The 23,401-nt window shown below is 38.2% G+C and overlaps 1 long non-coding RNA gene across 1 annotated transcript in view; it reads left to right on the forward strand.

Annotated features, from left to right (window-relative positions):
- The window catches only part of LOC136993552 (uncharacterized), a 146,539-nt gene extending 132,191 nt beyond the window's left edge, over positions 1–14,348 (forward strand). The window contains exon 4 of the long non-coding RNA XR_010885925.1: positions 14,293–14,348. This is a non-coding gene — a long non-coding RNA (uncharacterized lncRNA). The remainder of the gene's footprint in view (positions 1–14,292) is intronic.
- The last annotated feature ends 9,053 nt before the right edge of the window (positions 14,349–23,401 follow it).

The following is a 23,401-nucleotide window of genomic DNA, read 5'->3' on the forward strand; positions in this document are numbered from 1 at the left end:
GTTGCGCTGTGGCCTGGCTGAGCCTTGTGTTTGTATTTTATATGGATTAAAGATATTGCATCTATTCTTTAGGAGATACCTGGAACATGAAAGCTGTTATATTAAATTAGTTCATTACAGTATTACATGCATAATTACATAAACATCCCTTAGGTCCTTGTTTTGATCACCTCCGATCTGGGTTGTTGCTGCTACTGACTTCTAGAAGCCTCTTCTCCCTAGTATATTTTTAGTTCTAATTTGAAGTTGTCTGGAGAAGGTTCTGTTTATTTCCCATGGTAATGGCATACCTATTTTTTTAATAGTTCTGAACTTAAATCAGTTCTATTGGGACATTTACATTAATGCTGAAGAGGCATCTCAGTGTTTTGCTGCTAACTGTGTTTCGCCTGGAAAAGCACCTTGGTCTGTCAATGAAGGGTACTGCATAAATGTCATATATTATTATTTCTTTATTTTCATAGCACCACACTGACATGCTACCTCCCAAATACATCAGTAACCAATCTACCTTGGCACTTTTGTCATTCCAATTTTCTTTGCATTTTCTCCCTGTGTGTTTTCTTTACTTAAGGCTCCTTGGAACATTGCTTTGGTCTTTCTCTATAATTAAACACCAGCAGTTTGTATCAAAGCTACCTGTTTTGGACCTTTGGGTCACTCATCTTTTTTTTTTTTTTTTTTTTTTCTCAATACATAGTTTTTAGGTGGCTCATTTTTCCCCTTTATCTCATCAGTATTTTGTCATTCCCAGGATAGCTTGCTTACTCGTTTTTGTTTAGAACAGGCAGGAACATTTCAGTCCTACATTCTCTAATGCCTGATATTGCATTAAAGATTTATTGTATTAGGAATTTGCTGTTGCACCCTAGTAATTTATCATATTATATTACACTTCACTTACGATATGCACGATTAAAGTAGACAATAGGTTAGAACAGACAAAAAACAGATTTCCCAGGTTAATAACTGAAGACATTGACTGGAGAGTTAGTTACGTATTAGTGGCATCAGACCAAAGAAATGTTTGTTTCATGGAGATAGAAAGACAAGAGCAAACGCAGCAAGGAAAAATACAGGCCTTGAGCATAGACCTTGAACTTGATTAACACGGTGCCTGTATTGCTATAGGTAAGACCTAACTGATTGTCTGAGATTTATACATGTTAGTGGAAATACAGCTTTTTCCATGGCCAGTCTTTGGATTGCCCTTAAAATAAATAACATCTTTATTGTCCTACCAAGGGAAATAGACAGTCAAACCCTGCAGAGACGTGCTGGGTACATTCACACGTTCTTGCTAAATGAGGGATGGTGCCTGAAGTTACTAGGAAGGGCTTGTCAGAGTGAAAGTGTGAAAGCTAGAGTAACAGCGCTCCAAAATTACTCCTAGCGAAGGATTTTGAGACAAGCATGGTTGTGAGTGTTGCAGAAGGAGAAGAGGTCTGCATGTTAAAGTGTCAAAGTTGGCATGTCAAGCCACTTCTAAGCGATGTATTGGGTGCTGCTTCTGCAGCAGGTTGAGTGGAGCTGTCCTCCCTTCCAGTGAACTGAATTGTTTACCTGTGCTGAGATGAGATGCCCCCTGGGTGCAGGGAAATAGTTGCATGAGCTTAACACATTGAACTCAGGTTTCATTTTGGTATCTGTGTAACTATTGAAATAATTAACTCAGAAGGTTTCCGTATTCATTCAAGAAATTTTTAAACACATCATAGTGGTATGATTAAGTCCTGAACTTAAATGTTGAAGCTTTCTTATTGTGGCATTTTCATTTATTTCATAAAGCATGCGATATTAATCTACAGTATTACTTCAATAATATATAAAGTACTTGGTAAAATGATTGTAGAGATTTTACTTTACATCTTAATCTTATCTCATCCATAGTCATAATTAGTCAGGTTAAATTCAAACAAAGAGCTTTGCTTTTTGCTCAGATGATTGTTTTCCTAATGGTAGGAGTTCTGAAGGAGTTATCTTTTTTCATGTTGTGTTTTCCTGCTAAATGATAGGGGAAGCTGCCATTGCAGTAGATGGCAGAGTTAACACAGTATGTGCTGAACTTTATTACTATTTACAAAAACATCTTGTGCAGTAGAATGTGGTGTGTAGTTTTGGATGATTACCTCTGGCTTCTGTAACTGTTGCGCTATAGAGCCCAAAGTATGAGCACAAATTTCCACTGGATATCATTTGGCAAAGTGGAGACTACTGAGTGCAAAAAGAAACCCTGAATAGTCAGGAAACAAGCTTATGAGATGAATGGCTTTAATACTTTTGTGAACCATTCGAAGTCTACTCATACTAGAAATGCATGCAATTATCCATAAAATAAATTGCTTTTGTCTTGTAATTGTCTTGGCTAATTACCTTTTTAGCAAATTAAAAGGTGAGGGGGATGAATGCCTATGTCTACGTTTCTTCAGAATCGCATGATTATTTTGTCCCTTCGCATTGATGTGAATCCCCATGTTAAAAATGTTAGATTTACACTTTTCCCTAATACCTCCGGCAAAACTTGACTGTGCAATCTGTGCTACCTGTAAATAAGAATGTAAATGTTCTATAATTGATGATATCCATAGGCCTCCCCCCTTTTTGTGATACTTTTTCCAATTGGGAGAAAATATTCCAACTAAAAGCTTCTTGCAATTAAAAATCATATCACGCCTTCACAATGCTTGCAGTGTCTTGAGGGCTGGTTTTCTTGTTTTATACCGCAGTTGAAGGCTGTTTGGATTGAAAGGAAACTATATATTATAAAAGTGGAAAAAAGCATACAGAAAGCTTCTTTTTTTCATCAGTTGAAACATTTGTAGATGGCTGTAGAATTAACTTGGTTCTCCTGCCTTAGAAGTTAAATCTTTTATACTCTGGAATTTGCATGAGCCCTGATCTGTGAAAAGGAAGAAATTTAGCAGCTAGGCAGATAGAGATCTAAGCTGCTTAGAGTTTGGTTCTTCTTGTTTGGATAAGATTTATCATAACAGCATCGAGGCCATGAAGCAGGGCAATTACAATGCTACCACTGTCACTACGATTTGCATTTCTGTGGCAAAACTTCTAGATAAATAACAGAAGATTTAGAAAATGACATGAATTTAAACATGTAGCTCTTTACTATCTGCCTGTAAAATGATACGTGCATGTCATATTCAAAGAACTTACAAAATATAATTCCATGTGTCTGTATTTTAATGATTTAGTTTAGCTACACCAGGGAATCTGAGTGTCAGCAACTGTTCCATAGTCATCCTGAGAACAAAAACGTATATGGGTGGGTTTTGCTAAGTCTAGTCTAGCTCTGCTAGTTAGTGATGCCTCAGAGGTTAAGTTCATCAAAAGAACCAAAATATTGACTTTGCAGAGGAAAATTTGCACTACATGGGAATTAGTGAGCTTTTCTATGCAGTCTGTCCAGTTTAAAACCTGAGCAGAAGAACTGTGACTGCAGGAAGGAGTTTTCAGGACTGCTCCTGTTGCGCTGGCAATCCATGTGGGAAGCAGGGCTCTCTACTCGTCACTGCTAAAAGTGATCTTTCTTGAAAAATAAATCAACATCCAGGTTAGCTTAGTTCTGCTGTGATTATTCCTGCTTCAAAGCTGTATTGGAGTGATTGTGTGATCATTTGTGCTGTACTCTTAGCACAGATATATGTTCTCTGACTTCTGGAAGCAAATGCAATAAAGCAGAAAGAATCAGCTTTGATCCTTTCCCGCTGGATTACAGGATAATTTGCTTGGCCTTCTGAACATGTGACAAATTATAGGCTGGCACTGAGAAAACCTCGCTAAGCCACTATCTGGAATGAAAGCAGCGCTCTGATTTTCATTTATATCCCCAGAACACCCAGATTAATCAGACAGTAAATGCTCCTGTATTCAGTTAAAAGGTTTTTGTGCCTGGATGGGAGAGAAGTTGTGGGCACCTGAATGTGAGCCTAGGTTAGCGCTGCAGTGAAGACTGACTGTGCAACATGGATCGTATAATATACCATAAAAAAACAGTACTGCTATTCCACAGATGACAGTTGTACCCTCCTTTCTCTCTTTATGTAATTTCAAACAGTTCTGCTGAGAGGGTTTCTATCCCATTGGCACTTTCGCTTTGAGCTTTTTTTCCCCACTGTGTTTGCTGAGAAGAGACTGAAAATTCAGTCAATCCTAGGCAGACTTGAGATAAGGCATCAGAATACCCATATGAAACATAATCCACTACAGAGTCCTGATAATAAAACTGAACGCATAAAAATATTGAGAATAGTCAGTGCCCTGGAACTCCCCTTCAGCTAGAATTGTTAAAGCTGTGTGAGTTTAGAGGAAAAAATCTGCCTCTTCTGCAAGTTCCTATTCCTGTTCTTATTTAAAAAGCTTTGAGCTGATGAGCCTACACGGAACAAATTAATTAAAATCAGTAGAGGATTTAAAACATGAAGGTGATGCAAAATAATAATGTTAGAGGCCAGATCCTCAGGTGGTCTGAGCTAATGTAAGTCAGTGACTTCAATTAAGCTATGGTAGTTTCCCTAATGTCAGAGGGTCTGGCTCCAGATTTTGTGATCTGTCCAGAGACCTTCTACTTAAGGAGTCATTGAGCCAGAGAACTAGTCAGGACCAAGTAAAGGCTTTTGAATTTTTATGTCAATATTAGTGGTTTGGCCAATATTGATATTTTTATTTGTTTGGACCAAACTTTTTTTTCCCCCCCCATTAATTTTCTGGCAAAAAAGAGAAAAAAATCATTTTGTATTATACCAAATCTTTTTGCATTTCCTCATTCATCTAGAAAGACCTAAAGAAATGGGAGAAAAAGATAATAGGGTCTGTTCCACTCTCGGTGTTCAGCAGGATGTTACAGAAAGGATTGGAATAGGCTGCATAGAGCTGTCAAGTGCCTCTGCTATGTTGTGAAGGCATTTGGCTTATGTTGCAGGTCTAGCCATTTCCATCTGTCCTACCAAAACTAAAACTGTAAATCCTTTTTTTGTGTGTTTTAACTGGATTCTGAATAATTTAGCTGCCATGTCTGTTTTTTGAGTTCTCCATTCATTCATTCTGGCTTGCTAATTGTCACCTGATGAAGTGCTGTGGGATTCCTGCTTGGAGGAGGATCTACTCCACGCTGGAGTTCCCTGCCCTGGACTTGCGTTGGCTGCTACTTACCACTTCTGTCAAACTGCATCAGTATCTGTACTGCAGAGTCAGAAGTAGCAACTGCATGTCTAAGATATCCTCTTTTTTTTACCTTAGTGATGGCATAGTCTTTATGTAATGGTGTAGGTTAGTACCGCCACTCCAGCTGCATGTTTTGAGGGAGAACATAGCTACCGTATTTTGGCAGCAGTTCCAGTCAAGGCAGACTAGGTGACGTGTTAAAGATTGGTACGTGCAGGATCATAATGTGCAGCAGTATCTTCTGGGGCTTCAGGAGCGTGATGTTTATTTTCTAAGGGGTATTTGTGATGAGTACCTTTCTTTGCTCTTTACTCTGCCCTACAGTTCAGAAGAGGCAGAGGAACTGCTGGGTGTAAAAGACAGAAGGGGACAACCGAAGAAAGTCTGTTTGTTCTGTTAGCCATCCTTGTTCTCCCTTGCTTTCCTTTAGTGGCATCCCTCTTAGCACAGTGCTGCCAGGAAGCAATGATAAACTACAACTGAGGAAGAAAGTGGTCCTAGGTAACATTTTAGTCTGTAAAAATGTGTACTTCTTCCAACTCTGTGTCGTTTTTGTGAGAATATCTACAATCAAGAAATAACAGCACATTTCTTTTGTCAGTTTGCTGTCTGCTTCAAGATGTGAGTCCAGATGTCTACCAGAAAACAGATGTACATACTACATAAAAACACATATGACAACTACATTATTCAGTATATACATAAATTCTACTACATCCCACATCCTCTGTGCCTAAAAAATTGCTTCTTTTTTTTCAATCAAGAAAACACTTCTGTTCATAACAATGATATCCCATTTTCTTTGTTTTTGATATCTCCCTAGTTTTCCTGCATAATAAATTTCTGAATACTTACCTGAGGAGAGTCAATAGTGTAATGCTGTGCAGAAGCCACCTGTTCTGTTTATACACAGAAATATTCGGTGCTGTCACTCTTTGCTAGTTTTACTTGTTATTTCGGTTTCTTTTACTATTTACAGCAATGAGATACATGTCACTTTTAACATCATTAATTCTTTTCTTGCTGACCTAATGTTAATACTACAGGGAAGATTTGAACCTATAAGTCTGACAAACATAAGGTACCATGTGTTTTTAAAGTCCAAACAAAGAAAGAATTCCAAAAAGTAAGAGAAAGGCAGTGACAAACATTAGCTGTCTCGGAGATGCCAAGAAGAAGTTATCAAGGCTGATGCAATGAATGAGAACAGCATCAAATCGATTTAGACAGTGCGGACAAGCAGAAAAGCCAGTACGAGAAATCTCACAGCTAGCAAAGGGCCGAGAGGCAGGTGAAGCTGGTGTTCCAGCCCTCTGCTTCATCCTCCGCACTTGTGTTGCGTTATCTCTGGGGCGGCTGTAGAGAAAAGGGCATAAACCAGAACGTGGTGCTAGGTGCCCTTCCCCAGCGAGCCCAGCCGCGGCTCCCCGGGTGGGCTGGAGCTGCTGACCCAGCTGAGGTAAGAGGAGAACCGGTAGTAACAGGCCAATGTCCCGTAGTTTCTTCTCACGTATGTCTGGGTTACCTCTTCCAAGCTAAAGTCAAGGTTAGGATTGCAGTGAGGGGCAGCATTTCAAATAGGATTAGACATTGGGACCAATGAGTAAGAAGCTACAGAGCATGTGGCGGTAAGGAAGGGCTGGAGTTAATAGGAGCCAGTGCAGTTTATTGGCTTTTCTTATTCAGCTGGACCCGTTTTTCCTGTTGAGACTAAGGTAAGAATCACAGTTAGCCTTAACTGTTGGGAGCCAGAGTGTCAGGCTTTCAGGTGAAAACTGGAAGATCCAGAAACCTGGGATGTAGGGGGAGATGTGGTATTGGCAAGGGCTGATGTTGAGCGGTTTTCTGTGAGGATGGGTCGTCTCTTTATAAGAAGACTAGAGTTAAGCTCTTGTATGTGTGTATTTGGGAAAAGTGTTGCTTGCTGCCTGAAAGGCGACAGATTTATTTGTTATTTTGTTTCTTAGTATTTTGGCTGTGTCCCAGAGTATTTCATCTGTTCCTGTGTCGTTATCAGTTACCTAAATGGTTTTGCTTTCTTGCTGTGTAGCTTTTAGATCATTAATGTTACCAGAATTCTGCAGTAAAATTATTTCTCCATCTAAGTTCCTTAACTCCCTCCTTATCTTTTCAATAAATAAGACTGATAGCTTTACCTCAGAGCATAGTCAGAATTTAAATGCCCTCCTTTTACAATCTTTTACCCTCCTTGTCTGTATTAGATCTGTTAGTAATAGATCCATTCAGGACTATGAGTGTAGAATGTGAAAGTACATTTTAGACTGGCAATGAAATCTTGTCTTTGAGTGTTTAAGATAATTAAGGCCTTATTTGTTTACTTCTGGCTAGTGAGGGCTGCTTTTTGTACTCCTGACTAATGAAGCTGAGAGGTATATCTCCTCTCTTTGACTACTAGTGTTAACTTTTTCTGTCCCTAAGAAAGAAGTAACTCAAATGTTGAATGAAACTGTCAGGTAGAGAATATAATTTTTCAAAACATGAGTGTGACAAAGATCCGGTTACCTGTCACTAGTATATTATTAGCTTATGCAGATGTATGCAGTGACATGAATATCACAAAAGCATTCTTGGAGATCCCTTGAATTTCAAGCCAAGTAACCCGAATCCTAAATTTGTTCCTCAGTCACTAGATAACCTCTCTCTATATAATCTTAGTATTCTAGTTGCTGTGACAGAAATATTTCACACAGTAATCGCTGATTTGCTTCATGAAAGACAGTCAGAACATGATTAAATGTTTTTCTGTCTAGGCTCCTCAAGTTCCCCATTAGTCCGTTCTTTAAAGAATGAAAGTCCATTCATTAGTCCATTCTTTAAAGGTCTGGATTATAAAATATGTTGTAGTTTCCTATTCTTTTTTGCAGAATTGAGAACTTTTAGTGATGGTGGTGTTTGAGTAATGACTGATGGATTATCAGTCTCTGCCAGTGTTTTCTGATCTTCCTCGTTTTCCATGGAGTGGTGTTCTGCCTGAGCTTTCTCTCAGAACTGGGATTTAACATTTTCATATTTTTCAAGTAGAAATTCAGTGATGAGATCAGTGATGAGTAAGATGTTTTGTTGTGCTGTCAAAGAGCTCTTTTTCAAAGATGCTCCTGGAGCCAGCAGCATGTGTGGTTCCTTTATAGAAAGAAAACAAGCAGCTGCTAAAGGCAAGGAGCAGTAAGGTAGCAACAGGGGGCTTAATTATGCCCAAACTGCTCAGTATTTAGGTGCACCTGGCACTCTTAGGTAGAGTACATAGGTTTTTATTACAAAGATGTCTGTGAAAAAAGCTATTTAGGATTTAGCAAACATTCTGAAAAGGCATTTTATCACTATAAATGCTAATTCACTGAATCTGATGAGATATGATTTTTGAAGTATACCCTCTAGGTGTCAGGTAACGCTTCTAGACATAAAGTTTCAGTGTGTCAGGTCTGTTAGGTAAAAAGCAGGGCATATTATGGAGAAGCCTTTAATTACCTGAAGGAGTTATATGCAGCTATATAGCACAGAGTATTGCTCAGGTGCAACCTTGCTGAGACAGAACGTGTGAGATGAGTGCCCAGTACAAGAAAATGAAAGTTGGAAAGAAAAATCATCAGATTGGTGCATACAGCATTCCCAGAGGTTCAGGGTAATCCCACTCCTACTCCAACCGATTTGGAGCAGTGGATCTCCTGCTGGAACACTTATCTCCTACATCTGGCGTAAGCGTCCCATGCAGGGGTAGCAGGACTGAAGAGGCTTTTTTTAGGTCGGAGACTTCTGTTTCCTCTTACTGCAAGCAACCATGCCCTTGTTTGCCTTCTGTGACTGAGCAAGCTTCAGACTAAGCAGATCTTTTGTCCTACTGCTGGTGCTGTCATTTCCTGATCCAAAACCTCTGAGTCAATGGAAGGACTGAATTCTGCGGCTTTTGCTGATTCTGTCAGAAAACAGCTGACGAATGAGTGTTAAAGTGTAATGGGATTGTTTTCGGTTTTCTGTCAATTTTGGATTAAACAAGAAAGAGATCCAGCATTTTTTTAGTTGGTACAGTCTCATGTGTGTGTTCATGATTCATTTCCCACCTCATTGTGAAAGATAAATATGAAATAATACTAACAAAGTTTATTGTCCGTCAGATTTTAAATTGGGGTTCAAATAACATTTTGAGCAAATATTATTTCATTTGGAGTTTACTTAGTCCCATTTAAAGCATATTCATAAAATCATCTCCCACTTGATGAGAAATAACTTTGATAGTTTTATAGAATGGGACATTGATGTGAAAATGAAAATCATGAGTCAGGTGAATACAGTCAGGCAAATGGCAAAGGCTGAAGGATTCGCTTTATTTTCTTTGAGTGCAGTTTTACAATACTTAAGAAGGTTTTCTAAAAATGTCAGTCATCATTAAAAAGGATATCGGTACTCCTGATGTTTATTAGCATTCTTATAGTGTTCCTCTAAAGGAAAACTTCATTTTGAGTGTTTGCACATTAACATCAGGCTTTTCCCCTAAGCTGGACATGCTTTCTGCTTACTCGATGTATTTTCATGTGTCTAACTTTGAGCTGTGCTGTGTTAAAACTCCGATGTGTATTTTCAAGGGCATAAGCTGTAAATTTTTTATGAAGATATTAAAGTTCAAGTTAACTTCTTAATGCATCCTTAGCCTCCAAACCCTTGAGGTGGAAATAGCATGAGGGTGGGGGCAAGCATATAAGTTTTCTTAACTTTCTTATTTTGAGAAAGTAATAACATTCTGAGTTTTCATAATAGCGACAGTCCATGTCACAGAAAATAATATGTGACTTACCAGTAACTTCTGAGGAAAGATATATATAAAAAGCACATTTTCAGAGAAGTAAAAAGGAAGGAATCTTACATTAACTAAAGGCTTCTTAGTTTCTTTCTGTATGCTCAAAGTGAAACCATCTCAGTTCTGAGCTACAGTTGACCTAGTGTTCTCTAATACTGTCCTAGCATTTCTCTGGAGACTTTCAGTACTCAGGGAAAAGATGACCGTGGCAGAATTGTAACATAGTAAAATATATCAAGCTCAAGAGGTAAGAGCTTTGCATCTTAAAAAAAAAAAAAAAAAAAAAAAAAAAAAAGTAGGGATTTTTGGTGTATGCAGTGAAAAACTTTGTTATTAGTACATTCCTCCACATCTCATTATTTTGCATATGAAATTTGCATCACCTGAGTAGCTTAATTTATCATACTTGTGGAAAAGAGATCTTGTTCTATATCAAACTTCTAACCTCTGAATTTATTGTTGGAACAATGTCTGAGGCTTTAAGGACTTATTTGAGTTAAACTTCTGAGATTTTCTTACAGCCTGAAAAGGCTGGCATACTTTCCATAGCGTAAAACCAAGGCATCTTAATACTGTATTGTTAAATGACATTATCTACTACGTATTCTTTTTTTTGTTTCAAACTAAAAGGTATAAATCTAAGTTTGCTAGATTCCTCGTAGTCATGTTCTACCTTGCATAATTTTGAAACTCCATCCAATTGTACTACGTTTTAAATGGAGCTTGAAACATGTCTAATTTAGGAAATATTTACATATAATCAAGGAAACATGACAAGGAAATCTATTTAGCAGCAATGCAATCAGTACTGTAATTGATATCGGAAATCTTTCTGGGAGAACACAGCTAGTTTAGCAAAACAGTTATGTCTTCATATATTGCACACAGAGGAAACCAGCAAATTGCACTGCTTATTTATTTACCACCTTCATCATTATAAGTAATATTATTGTGTGGATGCTGACTTCCCCCATTTGCTTTGTCACGAATCAGTAGAACGAACTGCACTTTGCGCATGATGCATTTTTCAGCATTCATGCAGGAGGCTTTGATATTCAGTCTTCATGCAAAGGATCCCCGCTAGTTTTTTGGCCGTGTGATTTTGGCCACAGCAGGCGAGGCGCAGCCGTCACGATGCAGAGCCTGTCTGCATGGCCGGAGCTGGGAGTCACGTTATAGGACAGCACAGATCCAAGGTTTCGCCCCAGCTTGCTTCATGTTCGTCTGAACGGCTGTAGCTGAGCATAGGCTTCTATCCAGCCAGCCTTAAACCTGTTCTTTTGCATTAAGGCTAGACGTGCCTCAAGTCCCTTTGTGTCTTAGCTCTTATCAGTGCCACAAATCCTATTTTTTTGTACAAACATTGAGTCAAGTGCAATAGAGTGTGAGGGTCTCGAATACTGTGGTGTTTTGGGTCTTATAAGTGCTTAAAATTGTAATTTTTGGAATACGTAGGTAAGGCTTTTCCTATGACCCATATATATCCCATAGTGCTTTCAATTAACTGTGACGTTTTTATGGGGAAAAATGATGAGGATTTGTACTATGTGTATTGTTGGCAATTTTGGGGGCTGACTGGCTGAGGGGCACAGGTTTGCTGTTAAGTAAGAGGTTGACAGGAAGGATGAGAATGAAGAGGTCTAGAGCTGCTTGTTTCGGGGGTTTTCCTGCAGAAGGAATTTCTTCTCTCTCTTTCCACCTTCCTCAATGACATCTATCAGCAGCAGCATAAAATGCACTTGACAGCTGTAGTTACTTGGGTTGGGCCCAGTGTCGGTCACCTGAGGGGATCAGGGTTTGTAAGAGCAAGATTTTCTCCACAGAGGGGCTAAGACTCACTTCAGAGAGAATTTGCTTTCTGTCTATCAACAATATTGTGTGAGTATAACTTTGCCCAGTCTTTTCCCTTAATTCTTCAGTGTTAAATTAGTATTTGGTTTTATTAGAAGTATAATTTTCTTTCCACTTTCTATAGTTTCACTGATATACAGATATTGAAGAAGCTAATTTACTTGCCAGCAACTTTTTATTAAATACATTTATGCCATTCATGTATCTAGCAATGTTCTGATTCTTGGATAACAGCCACATTTTTATAATGCGCTAGCTTAGTGCCAGCTTTTATGATTTGTGAATTAGTGCCCATGAGATGAGGGTTGCCACTTACTGAAACTATCTGTGAAAATAATAGATACAGCACTAGGCTTGTGATGGATGCAGTTTATTTCCATTTGTTTTTTGGATATCTTGTTTCTTTCCTTAAGCACAAAAGTATATATCTGTTGTCTACCAAAGGAAATAGGTTATAAATCAAAATCGTCTTGCTCCTGTGTTCAGCAAGAACTCATAACTCTTCTTTTTTATTATTATTTTATTTTAAATATTGGCACATGCAACATTTTTTGGCGCAAACTATTAAAAGTTTCCTTTGTGTAACTTAGTGACAGTGTAAGTAGCTGTACCAGCGTAGAAGAGAAAATGAATACTATCTTTCCCTTAATTTTCATTGCTATGGTTATGTGAGTTTAATATAAAGTTGTTAGTCTGTTGGAGGTGAAGGCAGACAGTGTTACATTTAAAAAGCAATGAATGTTAATTTTGGTCCCAACAGAACGTGTAACATGTAATACCTAATGCTGTAGTGAGGCACTGAGCAAAACACAAAAGGATGATAAAGGAATAATGGAGATCTTAACTCTAGCAGGAAGTGAGGGATTCGCTTGTCTGGAACTAACCCAGGAGCTGATGGATCAAGACAGAAAAGATGTTCGTTCGTCATCAGTTAATGAAGCTCTTTACCTGTGACCTAGGTTGGGGTGTTTAAATCCCTGACAATTTAGTAGAGGTGCAATTTTAAGAAGGTATAATATATTTCTATAGAAATTACAGCAAATATTTAAAAATATTTATTTACATTTTTATACCTTTCTGTGTCCTCAAAACAATTTTCTCATAATTTCAATAGGATGGTTTTAAAGCAAATATAATACTGTGTTATTTTCTAGTCATTTCTTTAGTACTTTTAAATAAAGGTAATAATTTTAAAATGACTAAGAAAGTCACCTTTTCACAGCTATAACATACCAACTGAATTAGATAAGTCATTGGACTGGCTCAGATATCTTGTGAAGCATCACTTTGAGTCAGCTGTAAGGCTGTACCAGGAGTACGCTAGCTTAATCTGCATGAAGAAAATGGCCGTGTTAGACCATTCTTTAGTCAGAGTTATTTGCATGTTTTAAACAACGACAGCTCACAGACTGTGATTCACAACAGGGCTTTTTCTTTTTGCGTGAGCTGCCAGTAACTTGAGCAAATAAGGAAACAATTTCCCATACAATTCTTTCCCACACCAGGTCCAACTATTTTAGGAGATAAACTGAGATATACCAGGAAATTCAAAGGCATCGCAATTCCTTGGCTGCCAATGAAGGCATATGTTAGTAATTAAAATGTTCGTAACATTATTAAATGGAAATCTGCATCACCATAGCTGCATTCAGTTATTCTCCTAATGCTCCTTCTGAAGCATGTTGGTCATGAATGAGAGTCCATTCTGAACTGTACCAATGCTCTTCCTTTTAAAATTTTCAGAACAGAAGTTGCTTCTACATTTTTTTCAATTCTTAACTGTACAAAATTGTCTTGAGCTGTTTTTCTCTGTAAAGCTTAGATTTCCTTGACTAGGTACTTTTGGACAAAAGAGTCCAGGTATTTTATTGAAGGATATAGTAGTAGGTACATATACATTTTCATTTTCTATGCTTCTACTATGCGTAGAAGAATACTGTTGAAATTTCAAAGTGATCAAAAGATACACTTATTTTACCCATACTAGAGATTTTATTTTGCAGAAACTGGAATTATAATTCTTTGATCCAAGCTACCTTGTTGTTATTATTATTGTAATCCTAAATATTTTTGTGGGAGTGGAAAATCATTTCCAGCACTTTAATTTCCCAGATGAATTATATGCCTAGCTCCTGTGGCTTTGTTCATTTTCGGTGGTAGACACATTATATACAAACTTTCTCTGTAGTTAGGAACTAATCCCACATCCACTGGGATGTATATAGAGTTTTATATAGCGAATAAGGTCGGAATTCAAGCTGCACCTTTCTTCTCAGAATACTTCAGCTTTTGGGGTTATCTCAATATCTCACTTGGAACAGTGATACTCTCATCCAAGGATGTCTCAGCTAAGAAGGAAGGAATTTTCCTTCTTATTATGCAGATCTCATTTAGATGAATTACAGAAGGGTCACAGCTTTTCATTAGAGATAATCACTTTTATTAAATCGCAGGCACCATTGTTTCCTTCTTCATACGTGTTGAGAGCCAGACTGGAAGTAATCCAAGCAGCTTCAGTTTTGCCTGAAGTAGCAAAAGAGGTGAGAAATTGCATCTTTTAAACTTTATTTCAAGCTGCTATTGGTTAAGGTTCCGAAGAGAAGTGCAGAGGGTAATGTCAGTTAGTAAATTATTTTAAGAATCTAAGAGATACAACTCTAAAGAGATCTTTAAGGACACTTCCTAACAGCCTGTTTCAACATCATAGAACAATTTAAGCAATAATTAGTTGTAAAGAAGCATTTGGGATATATTATCCTCTCCTGTACCAAAATAGCAGGTTGATATGTTCATCAGATCCCTCCAGAAGACGATATTGCAGCAGTTCTCCCAGCTGCTCATTGTTGTATCGCTCAGTGGGAAAATAATGTCATTAAGCTGCTACAAGAAACCCTTTGGAGGCTCTCTAGAAGTTGGAGAGTAGAATCCCATGCAGTGTTGCTCTTTCTTCTTATATCACTTATTTCACATCTAGAATGAGTCCAATTTTTTCATCCTTTCTTTGGAAATATGTATTTTTTTGCTACTGGGCTAACTGGAGAAATGTATTTCCATTGACTTCCCTGACTGTGAAATTATAGATCTATTGGATTTCATTGTGGGGTTTTATTTAATACAGGTATACGTAGCAGAAATAAGAGATTGAAAACTTCCTTAAAATGCTCATAAAAAAATCATGCAGGAGAGAGAGTAGCATTATTAAAGTCCCATGGCTTCTAGTTTTCACATAAAAAGCTCTTTTACCTTGTAATGGATACTGAAGTATGAGCAACCAAACACAAAGATGATAGTACCAGAGAGACAATACAGGAGTGTTTTATGAATCCAGGTGGATAAGAAACAAGAATTGATCTAATTCTATAAAGTCCCTTCCTGACCATGTTACATGCTATAACTCAAACCTCTGTTTATTCTGTTTGAACTCAACGTGGAAAAAAATCCATAAAATGAAATGCAACAGTAAATAAAGAATGTTAGTGCTTGGAAGAAACATCAAGGCTGTCAGTACCTGCAGAGGAGTTACTTTGGGAAAACACTGTTTATCTTTATGTCTCTTTTATCTTTGTGCCTCTTGCTGTCAATTCCTGCGTCGGCAGAAGCGAGGCAAACTTTGCCGTTATTTTGCCCCTTCAGCGCGGTGCTCATTACTTCTTCTTCGTGTACTGGGAACAGCGTTTCAATAAGAGCTCACTGCCTGCACAAAAGGTGATCCCTGTAGTATATTACTGTGAAATTATATGGCTGTGGGGAGTAACAGCGGTAGCTGTAGCAGCAAGCATTCCTTAAAATGTTTTTTAGTATTTGACGTCATTAAAAATGATGCCAGTAGTATGCATAAGAGTTGTGCTTTGTATTGTTTGAAAGTGAACAAGGAATCCTTGTTCATTCCCCTAGCTTATGCAGTTCCTATGCACTTTAAAAATACAGGCTGGTGTTTTGAAAGCATTGATGAAATATAAGCGTGAAGGCCTGTTTTGTCCAGCATGCAAAATGATTTTGCTGCACACATTTCAGCTGGACCCTTCCAGGTTTATCAGCTAAAAGTTTAAGTCAGAGACAAAACAGAAAGATGGTCCAGCAACTGAGAGGCATGGATCAATGCCCAGCCCACTTCACATGCCCTCAGTTACCTTCAGCAAATCACAGTCAGATTTTTAAGAGTATTTAACCTAAACGTGCCTATGAATAGGTGCAGCACGTGTCAGACTGCCAGAGTCCTGGAGAAATTAGAAATATGCAGAAATCCTAGCACACGCCACATTTTACTCAGCTTTCTCATAATCCCACATGCAACAAAACTTCTTTTAAAGCTATTATAATTACTCGTAAGAATCCCATTGGTGGTAAATTTGTTTAGTTTTATTATAATGGTGCAAGAACCACTTGTAATGCTAGAGAGTCAGGGTTTTTTCGGCTTTGGCACCATGTTAGGTAGATCCTATAATTTCAAATTCCTCTTTAAAAATAAATTTAGGCGAGGTCAGATCATGGTGGAAACTGAGAAGTATTCACGTTCATACCCGTCTTTGACTCGAGCAGAGCCGCACACGCCCTTGCAGCTCCCTTGAAGACAGAGAGGCCTCATGCGCACTAAGAAGGTTACTGCTTCCCTGCAGTGGCAAAATGATTTCCTGCTGTTCATCTGCGCCTGAGGGTGGCTGAATAATAATCTGCAATTAACAAGCGTCAGCTCCTTCACCTTGACCACAGATACAACCATTATTCTTATTGCCGTTTTTTCAGGACACGTACTAGGTATTATTGGTGTAATTTTTTTAAAGACAGAACCAGATGTGCAATAGGGTGCTCATTAAACAGGGTAACAGGTACACCAACATGAAGACTTTTCATAGGCACGTCTCTCCTGCTGTTTTTAACAGATAGCTATAGGCAAGAGCTAGTTACCGCTGTGCTTTCTGTTAATTACATGCGTTTTTCTTCCTTTGTCTCCTAATGGATAAAAAGTAATTTACATATTCCTTTATATGAAATCTTTCTCTCAGTGGAGATGTTTGTTAGTCTAATTGAGGTGTCGTTTATACAAGGTAGTGTCGCTGCTGCTCAGTGACTATTATGTGCATACATTTCTTTTTGCAGGATGGTATAGAGAGCCAAAGAGCAATGATGATTTTCCAATGTCAAAGGGAAGCCCTCTCTAGGATGGGAATTTGTGAAGGTGCTGCCATTGCTGATGAGCACAGTAGAGTGAATCCTTCCCGGAGACGGGAATTCGACTGGCAGCATGGTCGTTTCAGTCAGGAACAAGCTCCCACATACCAGTAATGGATTTCTTTGCCTGTGTAAAAATTTACTCCTACTATACTTGTAAGGATGGTGGCTAAACAGGCATTGGAAATAATACATTTCCTTTTCACAATATGAATTCGCAGGGGTAGTTGCCATTTATCTCTAGTATGTCAGTGACATGAGTAGTAGGTTTGCTGATGGATTTGTGTGTTTTCTCCTAGCTAGTCCACAAAAGAATGAAACTAAAAAGCCAGTTATTAAAATTAACAGGGCTCTCAATGCCATTTTAATAGTATAATGTAATTTTAAATGAGAGAGAAGCAATCTCTGTGCTTGCTTTCTCCCCCCCCAGCCCCAAATGCGTTTTCCTTTGCATTTTGTCATTAATCTCTCTTCCAAGCTACCAGACCCAAAGAAGTGGCTGGTGCTTGAAAACCAAAACAGCAACAAGAAGACTGTTACGGAGCAGTTCCTCCTCCTTCCTCTCCAAAGGATTTGACTTTTGCCCTGGGAGTCCCTGATGGGCCTGTGTATGAGGTGGTGATGCTAAGGTAAAAGCCAAATCAATTATATTTTGGATAGCTTTATAGGTATTTGATACTGAAAAAAAATTGAAGTCAGTACAGTAGAATTCACAGCAAAAGGGCATCTGACTTTGAAGACTGAAAGAAAAAATAGTGCTACTAATACTTCTCCCCAGGTGTTTTGAACCTATCTATCATATACAGAATATCATGATATAACCCGGCGTGCAGGCTTTATGTGCTGTGTTTTGATGCAGTGTGCACTATCCAACCATCTGAACTATTAAAACTTTGTATTGTGCTATGGCATTGCATAATGTGCACATACATTTTACATCAAATTAAGGTTCAGCTACAGGTGATAGACAAAAAAAGGAAGAATTACTTGAGCTGTTACATTCCATTCTCATACTCTGAATTCTCTCAAATATATACTGGAAAAAATTTTTTAGAAACAAATCTGCATTAAACTTCTTGCCAAGCTATCGATGCTTTTAAACAGGTACTGCATGCTTTTCTAGTGCAAAGCCTGCGTGATGGAACTATTTGTTAAGTTAAAATACAAGAGAACATAGTTTACTTTCACAATCCTGCAGTGTTACTCTTTTTTCCCTTGCCAGTTTTAATGGAAAGTGAGTTGTTTCGTAAGGAGCTGAAATAATGAAGCCAATTTCCCATGGATTTGTGTCCTACTTTCCACCACAAATGTTCCTCCTGTTCTCGCAACTCCCTTCCTTCTTCCCCTCCCTCGCTGTACTGAATTTAACTCTCTCCTTTCCCCAAACCTCTGGCTAGGAGGAGGCAGCACGGCTGCGAGCGCGTGGTTGGCAGCGACAGGCTGAGCAGCACAGGCAGCTGTTCGGCTCCAGGGGAGACGTGCCATCCCTGCAGGTCGTGGGGCGCTGGAGCCACTAACCTGAGCTTCCTTCCTTTATCCGTCCTTTGGTTTTCTCTTCTAGAAGTCTCCTGCGTTTGAGATCTCTCCTTCTCTGTCAGATTCATCTGAATTCAGCCAATCAATAAAAATGTTATTAATAAGGAGCAGATAGAAAGCACTATCATCTAAGCCTCGTTGCCTTTGAAAAAATGGCTCAGTAATGGCTCATGCCTTTGTTATCAGAATTATTCATCCAAACTATCACAGGACATATTACAAAGGAGCAAGCTGCAGTAAGACTTTTCTTTCTCTGCATACACTGCGTGACTGGCATTGCAAAGTTCTTGGGGGGCTGTATATTTTTATCTGAAAAGACAGGAAAAGAAAGATTTTTTTTTTTTTACAAGTTTCTCGAGCTGCTATTTTCCTCTTTACTGAGCAGTATGATTTAGTTCTCAGTATATTAAAATGTATGAGAGAGGCCAGACACATGGAAGCTGAAATGCTAGCAAAAGCAGATTAAAGTACTGCAAAGACCAAACAGTTGACCGAGGACAGCCAGGTAGACTGTCCTTTCTGCACGTGGTGTTCCCTTCAAAACCTGCTTTGAAACAAATCTGCTCCCCAGCTATGTAGTGGTGCTGTTGCTGCAATGCATTTGTCAAGACACTCCTCTGTAGTTAATAGGATTCTGTATATTATGCACACAAACTAATTTGTAGCTGATCAGCAGGTAACATTATCCCACTGTGGGGCATTCATAGCAGATATGTACCTTTTGTTCCTGAACAAGTAGATTTTCCACTTATAAATTTTGTTTTCAGTAGTGGATTACTCTCATATTGGTAATTAAACTCCACTGCTGACATTTTTATAAATCTAGTGCAGCTCAGTTGCACATGGTAGCCAAAGTTATTGTCTTGGGGAGTCCCTGTTAAAATAGCTCTTATAGTCTTAGTCTAGTACAAATTCTTGATGTTTTTAAAACAGTAATGGATATCAGATGTAGAAGTTGGCAGGTAGTGAAGACCATTTGTTCCCAGTCTTTGGCCTATGTGGTCCTTGTCTTTTTGTAGCAGCTTACGTCTCTGAAACATTGTAGCCATACTGCCAAGATAGACATGAATATTAGTTGCAATAATTGTTTCTAGCAAAACATAATACTGAAATTAATCTAGATTTTTTCTTTATGAATTCTACAGTCAGGCTAAGGGCGGTGATTGTCCTCTTACATTTATCATTAGACATCAAAATCAGCAGTTTGGATTCTGTGTTGGAGGGGATGATAGAAAATAGAGAATGGTTTAAATCTGGCCTGGAAGTGCATTTCTGTAATCAGGTCCCTTTGGTTCAGATTTAAATAAAAGGTTTGCACAAACCTTTCATGACTCTAAACTGCTGGACTTGACAGTGTTCCAGTGAAAACTATAGAAATGAGAGTTTTTAAAATCCCTGGCGCACAGTCAGGTAGTTAATCCATACTTGTCCCTTTGCTGCATGCAGGTCTCATGTTCTTTGATTGCATAAAGATGAAAATAGCAAATGTTAAGAAAAAACCTATACAACAGTCAGTAACAGGGTGGGAAAACCTTCTAATGAGTGTGCTGTGCCTGTTTCTTCTCTCACAAATTCAGAGCTTCTAGTTTAGAATGGAGGCGGCAGGTTCAAGCAAGAAGGAGCTCTGCAGGCAAGGATGCACTTCGCTACAAGATACTCTCTTCTCTAGTTTGAAGGTGGGCAGGGGGGTTTTGTTTTTTTTTTTTTTCTGATATTACTTGTGCAGAGCTTCCCTGTTTGTTTTTGACGGATAACAAAGATACTTTGGGATTTTGAAAGGAAACTGTTGTGGCACTCGCTGTGTTGGCTGGCTGCCGTTGTTACCGGGGTTTAGGCAACTGCCACAGAGATTTTCTAAATATAACAGGCCGTTTTACCCCAGCGCAGTTCCACTGCTGGGAGTGTGGCTGCTGTAGTTGACACAGGTTAGTAAATCCAGCCCAGTGTGTTGACTTCAGTTTTCTTCATCTTTCTTTGAAGTGCAACACCATTACCAAGAGGGCTTTTGTTGCAGTCCGTTGTGGTGACTTAACATAGGTTTCATTATGCTTATTTTTATATACATGAAGAAAATGTGTATTTCATGTTAAAAATACTCAGCAAATCATATAGAAATAGTATTACTGTGAGAGGAATCTAGGCAAATTTGCCATTTGCCAAAGTTGGAAAGAGATCCAACTCCATGCTAATGACAGTGACTAAAAATGCAGCCAGCAGAAAGCCATTAATTATAGCAGCCTTCTGAAATCCACAGTTGATTGCAGCATGTTTTTTAATGTAGATGGTGATTGGGACCAATACAGATTTTAATACTTGTGCTGCAAAGCAGAAGATTAAACCATTCTAAATTGCTTTATTTAAATGTCAGATTGACCAGAAAACAACTTGCATTATGCATATAATATAGAATAAATGTAATTTGTATCCCTGCTGAGTTTCTGCATTTGCACAAGAGGATGAACTGTTAAGGCTGTGTTATATTTTTATATATCTTCATATGTTAATAAGGAAAAAGATCTAAGGGCTTAAAAAGTAATCTTAACAGTACCTCACAAATCTCAAATTCTTCCTAAATTTAAATAGCTATGGACCATGACAACTGTCTTTTGCAGTTTAATCTGCTTGCTTGTTAATGAGAAAGAATATTGTAAATTACAGAAGACACCCTTGAGATTACACACATTGTCATTGCTGCGTTGCAGAAAATACAGCTGCTGTGAGAGAAGAAGGGTGTTCGCACTCTCTATGAGCTGTTCTGAAAATGTTTAGATGTAGTCATATCTGGCATACTTGCTGACACTTTTCCTAATCTCTAATCCTCTACATTCACAAAATGCTGCTGAGGAGGGTAGTCCTGCACTGCAAGAAGTTGTCCAGAAGGTTTGGAGGTTTTCTGGAGTCGGCTCAGCAAAGCCGTGGCTGACCTCACCTAGGGCTGGCAAATGGGCTTGCATCAAGTGTGAGGGGGGACTAGGGATCTCCAGAGGTTCTTCCCAAGACTAGCATTTCTATCACTCTGTGATTATTCCCTCTCTAGGAGCAGTGCTTTTCTGAACTTTTTTCCCTTACACAAAATATTCCTGTGTATTGATACAAATCTACTGAAAGAAAATTTCAAGTTAACTTCTACATATTAGAAAAATGTTCTTTTTGTAAAAGAATCTCTTACCGCACTGGAAAGGAAGGAGGCCAGGATGTCTGTTGAGATGTCTATTCAGAATCTAGTGAAATTTAGAAGTAAAAGCTGTTTCGGAGTGTTATTTTAATTCTCTTCAGACTGAAGAATTCAACTTTTTCTTTGAAGAGACTCAGAATAAGTTAAGGGATTTTTTGTGAAAAGTTTTTTAACTCTCCCAAGCAAATTAATCCAAATGAGGAATAACTGACAGCCTGACAAATTAAATTATTCTCAGACAATATATCTGACAAGTGTATGAACACAGTCAGAATAGGCTAATAACAGTAAAATATTAGCAGCCAGTGAAAGGCAGTCACCTGTGCTCTCTTTTGGCTCTAGACCACGTTCAAAGATGGATTGTCACCTGCATAATTCATTTTATCTGATGACAATTGAGCAGACCACTTACAATCAGCCTAATGATTTCATATGTTTTCCACAGAAACTGTAATTACTGATTCAGAAAATTCAAGAAAAATAATCAATGTATTTTTGAAATAATTGTTCGGATGCTGCTTAAGAACTGGAAAGCAGGTAGAGGGAGCAGCGTAATATGATCTGCCACATTGCTGCAGCCTGGCTGTGTGATTCTGCTGTATGTACTTTCAGAAGCTTTGACCTTTGGTAACTAGAACAGTATTTTGCTCTTACATTGCCTTCTTTATTACTGGATCTCTTGAGTATGTGCTCAATAACGTGCTATTTCTAGCTCTTACAATCAATTAAATTCTTAAGTTTAGGAACCCACTTTTATAACATGTATATCCGCATTACGCTGTATAAGATGGAAGATAAGTTACCAAGAAAGGGGTGGAAGTCCAAAGAGTCCTTAGGTTCTTAATATGCTTCTAGGTTTTGAGAGCTGCTTACAAATATACAGAAATAAGATAGGAATATGAGCAATAGCTGACAATATAACAAAGAACAGTTAAATTATCCACACAGTCCAATTTTTGGTTGAGATAGAAGCTTCTACTCAAAGTATGTTGCCTCCAGCTTTTTAAAAGGACTGTTATTTAGTCGATACTGCTAAGCCTCTTAGTACATGCTGTTCAAAGTCTGTAAATATGGACAGAAGATTAAGATTTCTTTTTTACTAGAAGTAATCAGAACATGTTTCATTTAAAATGTAAAAGTGGGGAAAATCCGGGAAAGGAATTTGGGTAAACTAACTCAGCCCTCATCGGATTGTAGGATTTTTTCTTATCTTTCCACTGTGTGGAACCAAAAATTTATCTTTGTTTTCATCTTGTATCTGTTTTAATATCCACATTAAATTTCTTTTGACTTACTGTAAAGTATGAAGAAATTTTTTGAAGAAGAGGGTTGCTCTCAGTGGAAAGTAAAGCTGTTATTTCCTTGCCACACAGAAGGAGCAAGACAAAGAGTTTTGAGACGAGCAAGACCTACTACCTTTCCTAACTCAAAAGGAGCCAGCAGCAGGTCCTAGCTACAAGTCTGTTTCTCATCTCCCACCTAAGAAGTCATCAGTTGGTGACAGTCATTATATAAATACAATTACTTTTAAAGCAAATTGCAGTTTCCAGACCAGATGACTGACGTAGTCTGTGGAAAAAAAAACGCTTAACGGTTTTGATTAAACTGATGACAGTCTTACTTCATGTCTCAGTGTTCATGTCAAATGTGCTCCTCTAAATCTTGAAAGTTACTAAAACAAT

Source organism: Apteryx mantelli, chromosome 17 (assembly GCF_036417845.1).
Source record: "Apteryx mantelli isolate bAptMan1 chromosome 17, bAptMan1.hap1, whole genome shotgun sequence".
In the NCBI taxonomy this organism is placed as follows: domain Eukaryota; kingdom Metazoa; phylum Chordata; class Aves; order Apterygiformes; family Apterygidae; genus Apteryx; species Apteryx mantelli.